Consider the following 19371-nt stretch of genomic DNA (forward strand, 5'->3'; position numbering starts at 1 on the left):
ATATGCGTATGTATCTAGGACTGATAACTGTTCTTAGATAAAACAGTTAGCAGAACTATGAAGTAGCATCTAAATGTGAAAGAATCAGAGGGAAAATCTAGCTTCACATCTTTTAGACTTTCACCTGTTTAAGTTCAGTGAGAGTGTGGTGATGTTTTCTCACTGCTCCTTCTTCCTCCTCAGATTAAACAGAAACTGGAGTCATATGGACTGCCTGATGACATCAGTCTCCGCCTCATAAGCAGTGTACCACAGATTGGCGTAACTGTAGCGTCCTCCAATTCTGCAGCATGAATCTGAAGTCCTGCGTCTCCATCCTCTGTCTTCACTCTTTATTTACTAGTTCAAGACTTTTATGTGGAAAGATAATAAAAATATTACTTATAACAGATACTTTTGCACTAAGCGTGTCTGTCATATAACATTCTTTGTAATGTTAATTTTTTAAAGGAATCTTTCAAGGTTGAAATTTATGTTTACTAATTAATTAATCCTTCTTTGTTCTTTCTTCCAATATCCGTGTCTGGTGGGCTGTATTCTGCATGCAAGTGGTCGTGGAGGATCTTTTTAATCATATTTTTTACATGATTGTAAGGTTTGTAAAATGGTTTTGGGTGAATCAGTTTCTTATACAGTTGTGTTTATTTGTTTGGCTTTAGAAAGCTGTTCTTCCAAGTCTTAGCAATCAGTGGCTGGAATGAAAAAAAACAAACAAAAAAACAAACTCAGTCACATTTCTGACTTCAATTTATTTTTCCTACAAAATAAATCAGACTTTTTTCTTGTTTTCTAAAACATAGACTTAACATCTGAATTAGGATCACTAATGAGTTAGACCGCACAGAGTTAAGAAAAACAGTTTTTGCATCCATTTCTTTTTTTTTTTTTCCCAACAATATCTTTATTGCATTTCAAAATTACATACAGAAATTGGAGTACTTCCACAGCAAAGGAGACATCCAGGGCAACTAAATTATTGTACAACAGTCACTCGCCCTCCCTTGCAAATCAGACACCTATAAGATGTTAGAGAGCAACAGTTAAGTGGAAGTACAAACTATATGACCCGTAAATAATAACTCAGTCAAACAAAGGAAAAAGAAAAAAGAAAACACAAACCCCCCCCAAAAAAGAAGAAAGAAAAAAAAAACAAAAAAAAACAAAACATATAATAATAACAATAATAATAATAATAATAATAAGCTTCTCTATTTCCAAGGGTTGCTCAACACCAACTCGGTTACACTATTGTGCATGGTTCAAAGTTACAGACTCAAATGTATAAGTCACACAGCATTAAAGATAAAGTATAAAAGAGATTAATTTAGGAAACTGCAGAGGACCACCAACATTTATACCCCATCTGCCCCATCCACCACACTACCAAGATCCATATTTCCCATATATTGCATAAAGGGACCCCATATGTTTTGAAAAGTGGTAGTTTCCCTTGATAATGTAAGTAATTTTTCCATAGGCAAAGTTGTCGACAATTCCTTAATCCAGTTAATATATTTTGGTTTACTGGTCTTCCTCCATGAGAGTGCTATGACTCTTTTTGCCAGCAGTAGACATAAGTCCAGGGCGGTAATTACCTTTCTAGACATAAGATGTCCATCAGGATATAACCCTAAAATAAAAAGTTTAGGGTCAAGAGCTAGTTGTGTACCCAATATAATATCCAGAGCTTGTTTAATCTCTTTCCAAAACCGTTGTACTTTATTGCATTCCCAGACACAGTGAAAAAACGTCCCTTTCTCCTCACCGCACCTGAAACACAGGTCTGGGATATCACCATTATACTTATTAAGCTTTTCTGGAGTCACATACGTCCTCATTAGCCAATTATATTGTAATACTTTGAGACGAGTACTGGTAGTTTGTGTTTGCGCTTCAGCACATGCCGTCTCCCAGTCTTCGGAGGGTAAGTCCTCCCGTAAATCTTCCCTCCAAGCATTAAGTTTTCCTAAAGAAGATTCAGGGGAACCCTCTACTAACATATTATATAATTTGGAGATTATTCCTTTTCCAAAGCAATCTCTTTTCATTTCTGTTTCCAAAATGGAAAACGGAGGGATTGACAAACACTGATTTTGAGATGATCTAATAAAGTTTCTCACTTGTAGATATTTAAATCGATGTTTGCATGGGATATCATACTTGGAAATCAACTCCTCAAATGACATCAAAATCTCACCCTCTGATCCCGCGAGATCCCCTATTGTCTTTAAGCCTTTGTCAGCCCACTTCCTAAAACCAGGGTCTGCTCTGCCTGGAGGGAAAAATTGATTACCCCATATTGGGCTAAAGCGTGCGAGGGAGGTGGGTTCACCCAGGTATTTTTTAACCTGATACCAGACCATAATCATATTTCTGACTATAGGATTTTTTGTCTTTTTTTTCAACATTTTGACTTTCGCTGAGTATAGATACTGGGGAAGGGGAAGAGGTACTGAACTGTTTTCCATATTTGTCCAAGGCGGGGGGGATTTATCTGTAAAATAATACATCATAGTCCTCAATTGGGCTGCCCAATAGTACCAAAGTGGATTGGGACATTTGAGGCCTCCTCTGTCATACGGTAAGTACAAGAGTGATAAACGGAGCCTTGGTCGTCTATCATTCCACAAAAAACGTACAAAAATTGTCTTCAGGTGTAAAAATAGGTTAGCAGGGGGTGACAATGGGATGTTCTGGAACAGGTACAAAAGTTTGGGCATTATGTTTAATTTGAGAACATTAATTCTCGCTATAAGTGACAAGGGCAAGGGCTTCCATCTATCTAGGGATGAGGTGATTGAGTCTACCATAGGGGTGTAGTTAACCCCAACAATATCTCTCAAACATGGCACTATCTTAATCCCCAGATAAGTAAAACAGTCTACCATTTTGAATTGGAAGGGATTTCCAGCACCCTCTCTCTCTCCTGAGTTAAGTATCATTAGTGAAGATTTTTCTTTGTTCACTTTGTATCCTGATATCCGTCCAAATATGTGTAGTAGATCCAACAAGGCTGGGATAGACTCCTTCAGCTTTTCCAAGAAAAGAATAACATCATCTGCAAACAAAGCAATTCTGTGTTCCTGTTGGTTTACCGATAGGCCAGTTATGCTCTTATGGGACCGCACCGCAATGGCAAACGGTTCAATTGCTAAAATAAACAATAAAGGAGACAAAGGGCACCCTTGCCTACAGCCCCGTTTAATTTCAAACGGCTTAGATATAATTCCATTTGTCAGTATTTCAGCATAAGGCTCATTATATAAAAGTCTAATCCACCGACAGAAATTATCCCCACAGCCAAATCTTTTTAATATTTCAAATAGATAGGGCCACTCAACTCTATCAAAGGCCTTTTCGGCATCTAATGATAGTAGAGCAGTGTCCGGTTTTCCCTCCTGACTATGAAGAATATCCAACACTCTCCTCACATTATGAAATCCCTGTCTGCCCGCAATAAACCCATTCTGATCACAGGTAATTAGGTCAGGTAAAGATCTCTCCAGTCGTCGAGCCAAAATTTTGCAAAGTATCTTTAGATCCACATTAAGAAGACTTATTGGTCTTAGGTTACCACATTTATTGCATGGTTTACCAGGTTTGGGCAATAAAGTTATCAGGGCCCTCTTAATGAAACCGGAAGGATTCCTTTTCAAATGAATCCGAAAACATGTCAAAAGAGGGGACAGCAGTTTAGTTTTAAATTCCCTGTAAATTTCTATCGGCAGCCCATCTGGGCCTGGGGCTTTACCTGTTTTCAAATGGTCTATTGCTGTAGATATCTCCTCCTTTGTTATAGGTGTATCAAGATCTGCGCTCATTAGTCCTGAAATGCTGGGCAACTGAAGGGTATCCAAGAAGAGATCTTGCTCTTGTCCCATATGTGTTATGTCTGAGTTATATAATTTTTCAAAAAAAACCTTAAAAGTTTCATTAATTCCTAGAGGGTCGACAATAACCTGTCCATCACTGTTTTCAACTGAGGCAATGTTTTTCTCATTCTGTAATTGGCGGAGGCGCCAGGCTAATAATTTCCGGGCTTTTCCCTTGATCATAGAATGTCTGTTTAAGACGCAAAAGATGTGAGGCTGCCTTAGAAGCAGAAAGTTCATTATACTGTGTTCTTAATAACAGAAGCTTTTGATGGACTCTTGGACAAAAACTTTGAAAATATTCTCCCTCAAGCACCTCAACCTCTGCCTCCAACTTTTTTGTTTTCTGATAAGTTTGCTTTGCTCTATAACTTGTGAAGCTAATAATCTGACCCCTTATGTAGGCCTTAAAAGCTTCCCATCTTGAGCAGGGTGATGTTTCATCCCTATTAGTATCAAAAAAAATGTTTATTTGGTTATCTATGAAAGATGTAAATTCTGAGTCTAGGAGCCACTTTTGTTTAAATCTCCACCTAGGGGGATCTCTCTTCAGTCTCAGATCTTCATATATTAACGAGTTTGGCGAGTGGTCAGATATTAAAATATTATCGTAGTGACAGTCCTTTATTTTATAGCTCAAATTGGCAGAAACTAAAAAGTAATCAATACGCGAGTATGATTTATGTGTATGTGAATAGCAGGAGTATTTTAAGACCTTAGGGTTCATATCCCTCCAAATATCCCTCAGATCGAGTTCTTTCATAAAATGTTGAATAGTTTGCCTACTTTTAGGGTGAGAGAGATCAATACCTGAGCTCCTATCCAACTCTGGGTTCAACGTACAATTAAAGTCCCCTGCCATAATGAGGCTACCAGACAGACATGATACTGTAAGAAAGAGGTTATGAAAAAACTGTGGGTCGTCAATGTTTGGAGCATAGATATTTATCAGGATTATTTTTTCCGTAATAAGTGTGCCCTGTAAAATAACATATCTCCCAGCCTTGTCTTTAATAACCTTTGTCACCTGAAATGGTATAGATTTGTGGATCAAGATCATAACACCTCTTGCCTGAGAATTGAAGGGCGCAGAATATATACTGCCTTGCCACCTCCTCCTAATCTTCGCCTCTTGACTAGACAACAGGTGCGTTTCCTGCAGCAGCATAATATCAGAGTGCATAGAGTTCAGTCTAGACATTACCTGTTTTACCTTCTCCAGTTTTTGTAGCCCTCTGCAGTTCCAAGAAGAAATTTTAATTCTTATCCCACCAGACATAACATATAACACTGAATGAGCTTCCCAACACATCTGAGATATTAAAGGACAGAGAAACAAATAATACCTGAATGTCAAAACTACATCCATGACAATGAATACTGAACATGCCCCTTTAACTTGAACTAGGGCACCCATTTCCCTCCCCTATACATATTGGCACCTGTCTAACAGCTAAGGGTTGTTCCACCCAAAAGCGAGGATCAACCGACTGTGCCTAAACACTGTCCCCTTACCCCACCCCGCTATGAAACCAAAAAACTCGTTATTGAATACGATAAGAAAATCAGGGTATTAATAGTGGCTGTGAGCCTCTGGACCAATGAACAAATAAGTACAACAAACTGGTCTTTCTCTCTCTCCCTCTCACTTCTTTCTAAACTTAAAGCTCAGTAATCATCCCTCCATGCCAGCACACTGTAGTATGACCATGATTACATCATCTCACCCCGTTCACTTTCCGACCTCAGAGCCTTCACAAAGTTCTCCGCTTCACCTGGCAGGTTAAAGATGCGGGACTGTCCGTTGTGCGTCACTATCAGTCGCGCAGGAGGGATCATGCCGTACCGGATACCCATGGAGCGAAGCTGTTGTCTCACAGCGTCAAACTCTTTCTGTCTTTTGTGCACTCCAGTCGCTAAGTCCTCATAAAATCTCACCGGGTGATTCTTGAAAAGAATCTGACCCTTTGCCCTGGCAGCTCTTATCACGGTCATTTTATCCTTGTAGTTTAGAAACTTCATGATCATAGTCCTTGGTGCAGCGGTATTTGACATATTCTTCTGGCCGACCCGATGCGCTCTCCAGCGTCAGAGCGGTTCGTAGCGGCGCCAAGTTCAGAGCCTCTGGTAGCCAGTTTTCCAAGAAAGCGCACGCGTCTTCTCCTTCTGCGTCCTCGGGCAGGTTAACAAGTCTCAAGTTAGATCGTCGCGATCTGGTCTCCAGATCCAGCACTTTGTCCTCGAGGTTTTTGTTGTTATTTTCAAGAGTCCGTACCTTTGCTTCCAAGGTGGTAATGCTATCTTCTGCTACAGATATCCGGGCCTCCGCCTCGCTGACCCGCTTGACACACTCATTAACATCCTTCCTCACGGTCTCTATTGCTGACAAGATACCATCAAGTTTGGAGGAAAAGTCGGATTTCAAGCTTGCAATAGCCGCCAGTATTACGTCTGAGCCTTCGGCCGTCTCTTCCGTCTCAGTCGGCTCATCATTTCCTTCCTCCATCGCCCGACTAGCGTTGATACCAGTCTCGCTATCTTCACGGCTAACCTCAGAGTTCAACTTAGAAGTGAAGTTAGATAATTTCGATTGAGTCGGTCTACTAATGTTTTTCCCGGGTTTCCTTTGCGAGAGAGGCATCACAGCTGTCCTAGGTGTCGTTCAATGTCTAACAAACGAGTATTATTCAGGATTTTACAGAAAGATAGCGGAGCAGGAGTGGGCACGTCCCTTCAGCCAGCCGCCATTACCGGAACCTCATCCATTTCTTTTTAGCAAAAATTATATATATTTTTTTTTACCAGGTGAAAAAACATTAGAAAAGAGGGACTACAAACACCAACAGGATTGGAACTATGCTTAACTTTCTGCAGACAAGTATCTATGCTTGTGTTTATCGATTTTAGAAACTTTATTAAGCCCAGAAGCAACAAGTTTGGTCAATTAGCATTATTTTGCTTTAAATACTAAATATTAAGCACATTGAGAGGACTGTTTTGATTTTTCGCTGGAGAAATGCCCTTTCAATCTTTTTCTGCAGTCCGGCCGTTTCCACAGCAAATTGAAAATAATTAATTAAATTGTGTGACTGACGATGGTATATAATCACCTCCTTGTTCAGTACACGCAGCAGTAATATGAGGATTTACAGATTGGATTTAAAAACATCATTTGGTGATGCAGAAATCATTTTGGCATCTTTAAAGCCTCCTCAGTGCACACACAGAAGCCATGCCTTCTAACAACAAAAGTGTGTATGAAGTGTGTATTAAAAATGTGTTGGGTTTTTTTTTTTCTTTTTTAATGGCTGCCATATTTAAAAGGTACTTACTGCGAATTTGGAACAAACAACCACTATGAAGTCCAAAATGTTCATGTGCTGAATTGAGATTTCAACTTTAGTTTTAGCAGTACGTTTGAGTCATTGCAAGACAGTGTAGCATATGGAGGACCACAAGAGCCACGCGCATTGATATAAAGAATTCTGTGTTTAAATAATGAATTGTAGAATAAATTCTGCATTTTAAATTCATTGTTTAATTCCACATTAAAAAAATGATTTTTAAAATACTTTTTAAAAACTTCATTTCAAAAACCATTTTCGAATTCCAATAAATTGACTTTCGAAATGCTTTTTAAAAGGGCGACTCCACTCCTCATTTCAAAATCCATTTCCATGTCCTGTTCACTCACGGATTGGCTCAGGGATCAACATTTGGATTAGCAGCTGGATTAGCAACTTCATTTTAAAAATCCTGCTGCAATGCAAATTAGCCACACCATGAGATGTAAGGATGTCTGGTAGACCAAGCAATCAGCCAAGACTGCAAGACTAGGCTGATGAGCCTGTGCACTGCCTGGATTAATTACAAGAAGGCCTATGACTCAATGCCCCACACCTGGATCCTAGAATGCCTAGACCTATACAAGATTAACAGGACCCTAATAGCTTTCTTTAGGAACTCAATGGGAATGTGGCGGACAACACTAGAAGCCAGCATCAAGTGCGGGATCTACCAAGGAGATGCTCTGTCCCCGCTGCTGTTTTGCATAGGCCTGAACCCCTCAGGGAGAACATTGACAAGACTGGCTACGGATACCGACTACGGAAGGGAACAGTTGTCAGCCACCTCCTGTACATGGATGACATCAAGATGTAGGCCAAGAGTGAACAAGACATCGATTCACTGATCCACACGACCAGGATATACAGCAATGACATCGGAATGTCGTTCGGACTGGAGAAGTGTAGTCGGATGATAACAAAGAGAGGGAAGGTAGTCAGAACTGAGGGGGTCGAACTACCAGAAGGCAACATCGCAGACATAGAGGACAGCTACAAGTACCTGGGTATCCCACAGGCAAATGGGAACCATCAAGAGGCCGCTAGGAAAGCTACAAACATCAAGTACCTGCAGAGGGTCAGGCAAGTCCTGAGGAGTCAGCTGAATGGTAAGAACAAGATCCGGGCTATCAACACCTACGCCCTAAATGTGATCAGGTACCCAGCTGGGATAATTGTCATGATCCTGGGTCTATGACCCAGCGTTTTGAGTTTATTGTTATTATTTTCCAGTTTCTGCTGTTTTGTATTTCTTCTTAGGGTTTGAGTTGTGTTTCTATCATCCCTACCTGTGTCTCTCCTCTGTGTTCTGTTCGTGTCCCCAGTTGGTTGTGTAAAACAGTCTGTGTGTTTCCTGTTTTACTTTGTAGGTTTGTGTCTCGTTATGTCCATTAGTTCCAGCTGTTTCCCCTCCTGTGTGCTATTTCCTGATTACCTGATGTGTGTATTTATACTGCGTCTCTGCTTGTGCTCCTCGTCGTGTTGTCTGTGTTTCTCTGTGAATCTCTGTGTACTCCGCATTATCCCGTGTTTCTCCAGGTCTCTCTGCTCCTCGCTCCGTGTCCTCCTTTTTGTATTAGTTTTCCCAGTTTAGGTTTATGTTCGGTTCTGCTCCACACCTTGGTTTTGTGCACTGTAAATAAAACCCACTTGCACCTCCGCCACTGTCTGCTATTGGATCCTCCTTTCTCACCTTCATATGACTGCTGCCCCAGTCGTGACAATAATAAGCTGGCCAAAGGAGGAGATAGAAACCACTGACATCAAGACAAGGCAGCTCCTTACCATGCATGGAGGATTTCACCCCAAGCCCAGCACGCCGAGGCTGTACGCTAAGCGGAAGGAAGAAGGCTGGGGACTGGTGAGTGTCAGCACCACAGTCCAGGATGAGACAACGAACAGCCAAGAATACATCAGGATGATGGCCCCAAATGACAGAGTTGCTCAGTGAATATCTCAGGTAGCAGAAACCCAAGAAAGAGGAGGAACAGGAGGACCCATCATGGAAGGACAGGCCCCTGCACGGTATGTACCACCGGCAAATAGCAGAGGTTGCTGATATCCAGAAATCCTACCAGTGGTTGGACAAAGCTGGCCTGAAAGACAGCACAGAGGCACTAATCATGGCAGCACAGGAACAAGCTCTGAGCACAAGATCCAAAGAGGCTGGGGTCTATCACACCAGGCAAGACCCCAGGTGCAGGCTGTGTAAAGATGCCCCTGAGACAATCCAGCACATAACAGCAGGGTGCAAGATGCCAGCATAGTGTACAGGACATCTGTGCCGAGTATAACCTGGAAGTCCCGAGGTCAAAATTAGAGATGGACCGATCCGATATTACGTATCGGTATCGGTCCGATACTGACCTAAATTACTGGATCAGATATCGGCGAGAAATAAAAAATGTAATCTGATCCATTAAATATCAAAAAAGCACCTCACAAAACTTGCGACACGGCGTAACTCGGCTCATAACCGTAGCACGTCGGAGCAGTATGCATCACGTGATAGAGCCTGTGTGTATTTGTAGCCTCGCTACCAAACCAGCATTTCATCTCCGAGGAAGTTATCCCAGAGAGAAGTAAAGCAAGTGTGTAAGTTCATCTCTGAATGTTTGTAAAGCATTCCCATGTTAAGCTTAACAACCGATATATGGAGCAACTGCCTCTCTCTCCCTTCCTGCCGCTACTTTCATCGTGAAACTGCTTAATGATCGGCTTGTCTGTCGCGCGTCCGTCTCTCTTCTTTGTTTTTGGCCCACTTTGCACCAGAAAGAGGAAACCAGCGGATAAACAACAGCAGCATGTTTAAGCTTGATAAGCTGTTGTTAGAATTTATTTAATATTACTTTCTACACCAGGATCCTTTTCTACGTAGCTGACGGCTGGTAACTGTGCAGGGGCGGGTCTAGCAAAGTTTAGCCAGGGGGGCCGATAGGGCATGAACAGGGAAAAGGGGGGCACAAAGACATACTTTTCTTTCTTATTCTCATTTAAAATGTCTAGCTTTTAATAAATAATTATCTGAATCTTACACCCAAAGTTGTAATCTGATGTAAAATGTATAGAAATCCATTACTGTATATAGTAACTGTTAAGTCTAATATACCCTAGTGAGCTATAGTACTTTTTCCTTTGGGAAGGTACCATCTGTACAGTCTGCAGTTCTGTTGAAGAAAGATGTTGAATCTATTTAATTATTCTTGAAAAATAATTTATTTCTATGCATTTTTTTTTCACCCTGCATCAAATTAAAGTTGATTACATCGATTAAGCATCATGAGGTGGAGGGTGGGGGGGTGGTTCCCTATTTTCTTTTGCTGGGAGTTTGCAACCCTATTAGTTAGGTTGCTTAATATTTCTGCTAAGTACTCTTTAAAATACCTGAATAGGGAGGATGGAGTAGGTTTAAGTTTATTAGCTTGATCACCCAGATAGCAAGGAAACATTGAAACAATGTTGAGTCAATATCAGGCGACGTCATTGAAGCAACGTTGAAGTGTGACGTTGGGTCAACGTCACTCTTGCACCCATTTTTAACGTTGAAACAACGTCAGGTTTTGATGTTGAATCAATGTTGAAACCTGACATTGATTCAACGTTATATTTTCTAATACTCTTGACATTGAAACAATGTCAGACTCTGATATTGAAACACTGTTGAGCTATGGTGTTGATTTTCCACCTTTCGCATTTTTTTTTTTTAATTAAAACAACAGTTAAATCATGACTGGAAATCTACCTTGCTGTATAGTTATTTTAACCAATACTAAACTACTGCAGGTTTCCATCAACACTTAAACCACCTAAACACATAATTGCACTGAATCCTCAAACTGGACACCCTTTATGTCTCACAATGTATCATGTCAATATTAATATCCTAAAATAAGAAAGCATTGCATGTGATGTAACAGAGAAAAAAAAAACTAAACAAAAAAAGGTCAATAGACATGTTTTGTTTGCTAAATGCTTTATTTAAACACAGTTTTCTATTTTACATTTATATTTTAATATAACTTTGTAGTTTTTACTACTCCCCGGGATGGGGACGGATGATGTGCGTCCTGCACCACCCAAACGGTCTGGGGCGTGCATCAGTAGCCACTTCTGCACTGCCTGTGCAAAGAGAAACTCTGACATCGAGTTTGCCCCTAACTGCTGCGTCAGGCCATCTAGGACAAAAACCGGACATAGGACATGTGAAACACACCCAGCAGATCAATTGATCCCTTTATTGTTCACTTTAGCCTCATAAAACTACAATAAACGGTAAAACTTACCAAATATGCATCTGCACAGCGCAGTATCTTTAAATGCCCTTTTTTGCTTCGTGTGGTCCTTTGTTTTTTTCCCTGCCCAGTTTAGCAGTGAGGCCAGCTCATTTGTAATGGCATAAGCCATTACACGGTGGACTCGCACCTCAAGTGTGGTCCCTCCAATTAAGGCAAAGCGTCTCACCTATAGACACATTTTAAGAGATGGAATTAGCATGTCTCATGTCTTAAATGTTTATGCAAGTGCTCGTGTGTATGTGGATGTTATGCATTTAAATCACATCTGACAGCTATTACACTTTATAGTTACAAAGTGTACATAACCTTTATATACTTACCATTGCCTTAATTGCCTCTTGCGACGTAAGAGGTGCCTCTATATGGTTTAGCTCCTCAATGCTGTTTAAGGGCAAATCCAAAGGGAGTACCCCAGCATCTAGAGATTCATTTGAGCCGGTATTGCGGATGGCTCTGACCTCCTCACGCAGTTCGTTGACAGATCTCGTCAGGTCTGACAGCATTGTTAAAATCTTTTGTGCGGTCGCATCTGTTTCAAAGAACAATTCCAGAAAGATTAATGGCTTAAGCAGTGTGTGGCGAAACACTAATATATCCATAAGTGATGGTGTAACATTCTGCATTCAATTATTAGTTGTTTTAACTGCTAAAAGTTTTTGCTAGTTTTTGCCTGTCACATATATCTGATATTTGTATATGTAGCTTGCCATCACCAGTGCGTGAATGTGTGTGTGAATGGGTGGATGACTGAATGTGTAAAGCGCTTTGGGGTCCTTAGGGACTAGTTAAAGCGCTGTGCAAATATAGTCCATTTACCATTTATAACATGTAAAATCTGAAATTCCAAGATGTTCGAACTTGCCTTGTAATAGTGGCCTCACAGAGTCTCTGGAATCTACAGAAAAACAAGTTACAAGATGACATTCAGCAGTATAAACGGCTTTATATCTGCTTTTGAAGATAAGTGCACAATGACATTGTGATTCAGCTTTAAAACAAAATTTAAAGGCATACCATCTATAGGGAAGGCCTCTACATCAGACTCTGCATGCTGGGGAGATTGTAAAGGTGTGTCGTTCGGAATGTTCTCCCGGAGTGGCGAAAGGTGCCGGAAGCTGGGAGGGGCATTATGATGTCTGCTGTCAGTGGGCTGGGGGAAGACTGCAAGCGTTGAGGGCTGTATCGAAAAAAGATAAATTTTTAAAGTATTTAAGAATACAGACAACTTGTCCAAGAAGTTTCCATGTGTCACACACAGTTATGTACACAGACACTAGACATTATTTTATTACCTGGTATTTTCACTCGAGGGGCCTGGGGAAACCTTTTTTTTGTGGGCTGCTCATCCTCTGAGTCACTATACGTGTACAGGGGATTTGGTCTAAAGAAATAAGTAGAAAAAGTTCATAATTACAAATCTGCGTTTGGCATATTTTGTACACTTTGATTTGTAACAACACACACACAGGAAGCGGAGATGTGCACGAAGGTGCAGTATACAATGAATTTTTGAAGTGCACAAGTGTACACGGCTTTGCATTTGTAAAAAGTTTACCAACTTACACTTTTTGGACCATTTTATGTGGTTATATTGCAGTATTCAAGCATCACAGATATGTACAAAAGACAAAATTATAAATTCTGAACAATCAAAGATATGTTTGTGAATAAAAAAAAAAAGAAGTCTTACTTGTGCTTTCTTTTAAGAGTGGTCTGACTTTCAGCTTCGGACTGAAGGTCAGACGTATGTTTATGTTTTTCAGCAACCATCTCATTAAAGTGCCTGATTATATCTGACTCTGCTGCCTCAACCATTTTGCGTAATTTGCGCCTCCTTGACCAGCGTGATGTCATTGTCAGTGTATATCAGATTAAACAAATATATTGCTATTTTAATAATATTGCTGTATTTGGAAATAGCCAAATAAGCAAAATGTTTAACAATAGGAAAGTTTTTAAGGACGTGAGTTTCTTACGTATTGATGGGTGGATGGTAGTAACCAAATGTGGTCTGAAGAAAAGAGGAGAAATAAGGAACAACGTCAATAAAGAGGGAAAACTAGATACAAAGACAGCTCATAGAAGATGAATCGAGTCCTTTGTGTGAAGGGACAGTTACTGTGTGTGTAAATGTAAGCATTTAAACACTGAATATACTTAACAGTATTTTGTCTAAGGCTGCCATTGTAGAATTTCATAGCACCGAGACAAAAACGTAGCGCAGTGTGACGTCAAAATTGGCGCCGACCGTTGACTCTGCGGCTATGTCCACACGTACACGGGTATTTTTGAAAACGCAGATTTTTCTATGCGTTTGCACCTTTCGTCCACACGTAAACGGCGTTTTCGGTCACTGAAAACGGAGATTTCTAAAAACTCTGGCCAGGGTGGATATTTTCTAAAATTCCGTTTTTGCATTTACGTGTGGACGAGAAAAACGGAGAAAACGCAGCGTCAAAGATGTGCGCCTTTTTTGACATCACAGTGTGCGCCACGTTACTGTTTCGGTGAAATGAATTTCTACAATACTGTTACTGTTAATTGTACGCTCTGCAGTGTTTAAATGCTTACACACACACAGTTACTGTCCCTCCACACATACGACTCGATTCTGCTTCTATGCCCCAGCTTTGTTTACTATTTCCCACTGAGGCTTCTAGACTTCTTATTGGCCACCAAGTGGCCACCTGTTGCTTTGGCATGTTCCTAGCAGCGTTTTCCTTAATTTCTGCCTTTACCTGTGGACGGGATTATTTTTTAAAACGAAAACGGAAAATCGCCGTTTTCAAAAATACCCGTGTAAGTGTGGACGTAGCCGCGTTTGCTCCGTTTTTCTGGTCCACACATAAATGCAAAAACGGAGTTTTCGAAAATATCCACCCTGGCAGGCATTTTTAGACATCTCCATTTTCAGTGACCAAAAACGCTGTTTATGTGCGGACGAACGGTGCACATGCAATAGAGATTGAAAATGTGACGTCATTGAGGGGTAAAACCGCAAAGGATTGTGGGAACCCAAGGCAAGAGGTACTAGCGCACGCAGGCTTTCAATTGAAATAAGTTACACAGCGATAAAAAGAAACAAAAAATGCCAAGAACCTGTTGTATTATTAACTGCACAAGCCGGGCGAACGACAGCCGCGTGAAGTCGACGGAAATGCGTTTGGTTTTATCGGATTCATCAGATTTTTGTCTCAGTGATTGCCCAGTACGATTACAGCATACAATATTATTATCACTGCTACATTTCTGTAATGCATACCATATATTCTTTGCACTACTAATTAATTACCGTGAGCTAAAAGGTCCTATTTATAAACGGTTCACGAATGTGTATTTATGAAGACGATTTGTGAGACAGGTAAACTTACCGTTGTGCGTACGATGGTCTTGTGCTCAACACGGTGCATTTCTAGGTCCTGTACCCATCCGTCCGTGAACTGCACCTGGGCCTGTTGCAGTGACCTGAAGTTACTAAAAACGTCATGAGTGTATGCACTCACTCCAAGAACCATGTAATTATAAATCTGAGCGTGGTTAAAGTTGGGCAGCACGCTGATGTCTTTTGTCCAGTCTGTGTGCTCGTAAGGGTCTAACCCTTTCACTCCTTTGATTTTTTCCAAGTACCTTTTCTTTGCCTTTTCCTCGAGTCTGTCTTTATACGGACCGGCATTGTTCTCCTTCGTTTTGTACATTATTTTTTTTGGTGAGAAAAGAAAAAGCAAGACGGTATTGGAACGTGAGAAAAACGTTTTGCGGTGCTGCAAATGCTTGCATTTGATGCGGTAATTTAAATGTCCTGCCTTCACCTCCCGGCATGCAATGCGCGAAAGTCACGTGGTCTGTCAATCTCTATTGGTAGTTGAGCGTGCAACGTAAAGTTTGAATTGAGTGCGAATTGAAGCGGGTGCTCTCCAGTCATTAAAAGTAACAAAGTCCTTGAACACATTTATAGAGTTACCATTACGTTTATCAATCACATAAAACAGATGTATAATTTTTTGTAGTACTAAGCAACAAATGAGCGAAAGTCTGGGTCAAGCGCCGAGGCGACGGCAAGAACAAAGGAAACCTCGAAGCGTTAAAGCTAGCTTTGTAAGGGAATATAACGAAGAAATTATGAAACGAAAATGTTTTCTTTGTTGATATACTTTGTTCGCAGTGCAATTTATTTGTTGCCGGATTGTAAGAAGTAGACACAACATAAATGACAGTAAAAAACTTGTTAATGTACAACATTAACGAGTAAAAAACTTGTTAATGTACAACATTAACGAGTTTTTTAATGTTATTCAAATGCAAACATGGAAATAACGAGTAGAAAAAAAATTCATTCATTCTTACCTTATACTAATTGTGGTGCGGGCCAATGCAGTGCATGAACTGATGCCTTCTCCGGTCAATTCCGCTGAGAGTAAATCAAATGTCCCGCTCTACTGTAGAAGACAATGGCCGTTTATCAATGCCCAAGTACGCGAGAACGTACCCGCCGAGAACGTGAGCACGGACTCGCGATATGTACAATTGGAACACCTGCGTACGTGATGATGTCACAGGTCCGGAGTTTTTACTGCCGTCCCCTTCTAATTTAACTGTGAGTAACATGTTATGAAGCTTAACTGTAATCACAGCCAAACCGGTTTACTCAGGAACAAATAAAACACTGAAATAAACCAAACATTGACATTTAGAAGTGATCTAAGTGACTTATATATAATTTTTAACCTCAGTAGTGAAACCTCTATTAATAAAAATAGTGTACATGTACATACGTGTACATACCTTAACAGGGGCGGATCTAGAGAAATTTTCTTAGGGTGGCATGAGGGTGGCAAAGAAATCAAATGGGGTGGCAAAATCAAAGCCTTTTTTTTCCCCCAAACACATATGCAGGTGGTTACATATGGTTAAAATGATTCAAATGCAGTAAGTATACACGTTTTTCATATAAATATAGTCTATAACTTAATTATTGTCTGTAGCCCACATAATTACACACTTTAGTTACATAAAACATGTGAGTTTTGATCTTATGTACTATATAGCCTGTATAATAAATAAATATGTAGCCCAATAAGTATGAAATCCAGAAAGCTACACAACATGGGGTGGTTCATTTACAAACACAAGTCTAACTTAAGTTTCACACTGTTTTTTGTTAGAAAACAATCACATTGTTACAGCTTAAATTACACAAAATGTCAGTAATCTGCACTGTCATGAACAAAAATTTAAACCTAATTTTTCATGATTTGTTGGATTAACCCACTGAGGTCTGAAATACAACCGGCCATTTTTGACTCCTTTTGAGTTTACGTTTGTATTTCACCCTCAAATTGTTTCATTTTATTTTTTCCCCCTTGGCTTGTTTGGTATCATTCTTTTCAGCTCAACTGAATTTAGTTGTTTTTTTTCACTGACATACTGCATTAGTATTACTGATCTGAAATCACACAAAGAACTTAAAATCCTAGTAGTATTTTTTACTGTAAAAAAAAAAAACCCCACAGACATGTTGAGTAAATTTTTATAACTTGAAATGCAAATATAAAATGTACATTTTGTAAACATATACAACTATTTCTCTAAAAATGCAGCCAATACACCTGCCGTTTTTTTTTTTTCATTTTGTACAACCATTTAAAAATATTACTAAAACTAAAATGAGAGAACAATCAGGTGTCGCAATCAGTGTTGGGGAGTAATGGAATACATGTACCGCCGTTACGTATTCAGAATACAAAATATGAGTAACTGTATTCCGTTACAGTTACCGTTTAAAAAGGTGGTATTCAGAATACAGTTACTTTGTTGAAATAAATGGATTACACGGCGGTACTTCCCTGTTTCATATTGTCGCGGGTCAGGACTGTTTGGGTTTGTTTGACAGCTACGTTCTGTTGTTCCAGGCGGCAGCGTTACGGTTGCCATGGTTACAGGGTGACGCGCTCTCTCTCTGCGTGTTTCCTGGGTGAGAGAGCGCTTTTTTTGTTGTTGTTGTTGTGCTAAGCTAAAAGGCAGAATGCTACAGGCATGGCTCTAAAGCATGTAGCCTGATGGGCAGTGTAGTCCGTGCTGCAGGGAGAATGGACTACCATACCCGTTATGTGTCTGTGAGCGAGGGAGGGAGAGAAAGGAAAAGTCCGAGCTGTCACGGAGCAAAAACGGGAGCTGGAAGCATGTAAATATAATAATAACCACAGCAGCCAAGAAGAGTGCCTGAGGAGCCCATTTGTAAGTAAGACTCAACTGTACACTGTGTTCGTGTTTTCCTCCGGAAAAAATAAGTTCCGTTGGGGAAGCCTTTCAACGCCTCTCTCTGTCTCCATAAGCAAAGTTGACCCAGACAACAAAGTAAAGCTAGTTTTCGCTACCAGCCCGACAGGGAACCGGACGTGTTAGCCAGAGGTCCCTTTACTACGTTTGAGAGCATGGACCTTCAGTAACAGTAATAAATCACAGCAATAGGACATTCATGTAGTTGTAAACAGCATGATAATATATTAAGTATTCCAAAGTATTCAGAATACGTTACTCTCATTGAGTAACGTAACGGAATACGTTACAGAATACATTTTGGGGCATGTATTCAGTATTCTGTAGTGGAATACATTTTAAAAGTAACCTTCCCAACACTGCACACACACAACAGGAGTTATAAGGTTAATGGGCATTCAGTCAGTTAGCTAGTTAGCATCCATTTCAAACAGGACAGCGGTAACAACAGCAGGCTACGGACAATTTTAAGTTTTAGATTTTAAATAGGCTGTATACATTTCAGTGGGAGCAACAGGACGGTCAAATGTCGCTGAATTTACTACAGAGTAGGACGGATTGTAGGGTAGCAAACAACATTGGAAAACACATTTTCAACACTGCAGGTTATCTGGTGTAATGTTTTTCAGCTAAAAAGAAACATGACTCCTATCTAACTACATAAAGAGTAACTGAAGGTTAAATGCTGCTAATATGTCCTGTTTTAATCCAGGCACTCCACCTCCGCTCCGCTGCGTCTCAGCTACCATCGCTCTGGCAGCAACGACCCTAGAGCCAGAGTGGGGGCGAGCCGAGCTGGAACAAACCATTTTGGGAGGGGGGAGGGATTATCTATACTTTTGTTGTTAAAATGTTCCGTCTCAACCAAGTACTGTATGCTTTTTATATTTTTAGTAGCGTGTCACACAAACAGCAAATATTGTCAAAAAAAAAGTAAGAAATCTTTGGGGGTGCTTTGATTCATTTTGGGGGTGCTGAAGCACCCCCAAAAATGGCACCCCCAAAAATGGGCTAAAATCGCCCCTGTGCTGAACTACTTTTTTTTTGCTTGTTCTTTGTTTTTGTTTTTTTGCTAGGAACTAAATAAGAACTCAATACCACTGTTATAATGTAGGTCCACTATATTCCAGTTAGTGTTCACCTAGTTTATTTTTCATTAAGTCTGTTCTTGAGATTTGGAGAAACAACAAATAAACTTCCAAAAAAATGTCAGACTGGCATTTTGCAAACAAAATTAAATCATTTTCTTTAATACAGTGGAATCCAGACTTACGAAATTAATTCGTTCCCGAGGGTTTTTCGTAAGTCAAAAATTTTCGTAAGTCGAAGCACCCATTGCGCGTTTTGAGTGAGGCGATGCTGAATGATAGGCTATAGGCTAATTGCTAACAAGAACAACAATACGTTGTTCAAGTGGAACAGCGAAGCGCAAGTAGGGAAGCCAAGGGGTTGTCACATGATTCGGAAGGCATTGTGGGCATTGTAGGCTCAGCCAATCAGAGCCAGCAGTTTTCATTACTCGGGCATTTTGCCGTAACACGGGCAGAAATATTGCCGTTCAGTTCCTTTCGTAACTTGAATTTT

At 40.3% G+C, this 19371-nt stretch overlaps 1 long non-coding RNA gene across 1 annotated transcript; it reads right to left on the bottom strand.

The window, feature by feature from the left end:
• Positions 1-12846: 12846 nt before the first annotated feature.
• LOC120439350 lies at positions 12847-15001 on the bottom strand. The gene is made up of 3 exons (XR_005612582.1): positions 14883-15001; positions 13488-13522; positions 12847-12892 (listed from the first exon to the last, which is right to left on the bottom strand). It is a non-coding gene; the product is annotated as an uncharacterized LOC120439350 (long non-coding RNA).
• Positions 15002-19371: the final 4370 nt, after the last annotated feature.

The sequence above is a fragment of the Oreochromis aureus genome, linkage group 3, assembly GCF_013358895.1.
Source record: "Oreochromis aureus strain Israel breed Guangdong linkage group 3, ZZ_aureus, whole genome shotgun sequence".
NCBI lineage: Eukaryota > Metazoa > Chordata > Actinopteri > Cichliformes > Cichlidae > Oreochromis > Oreochromis aureus.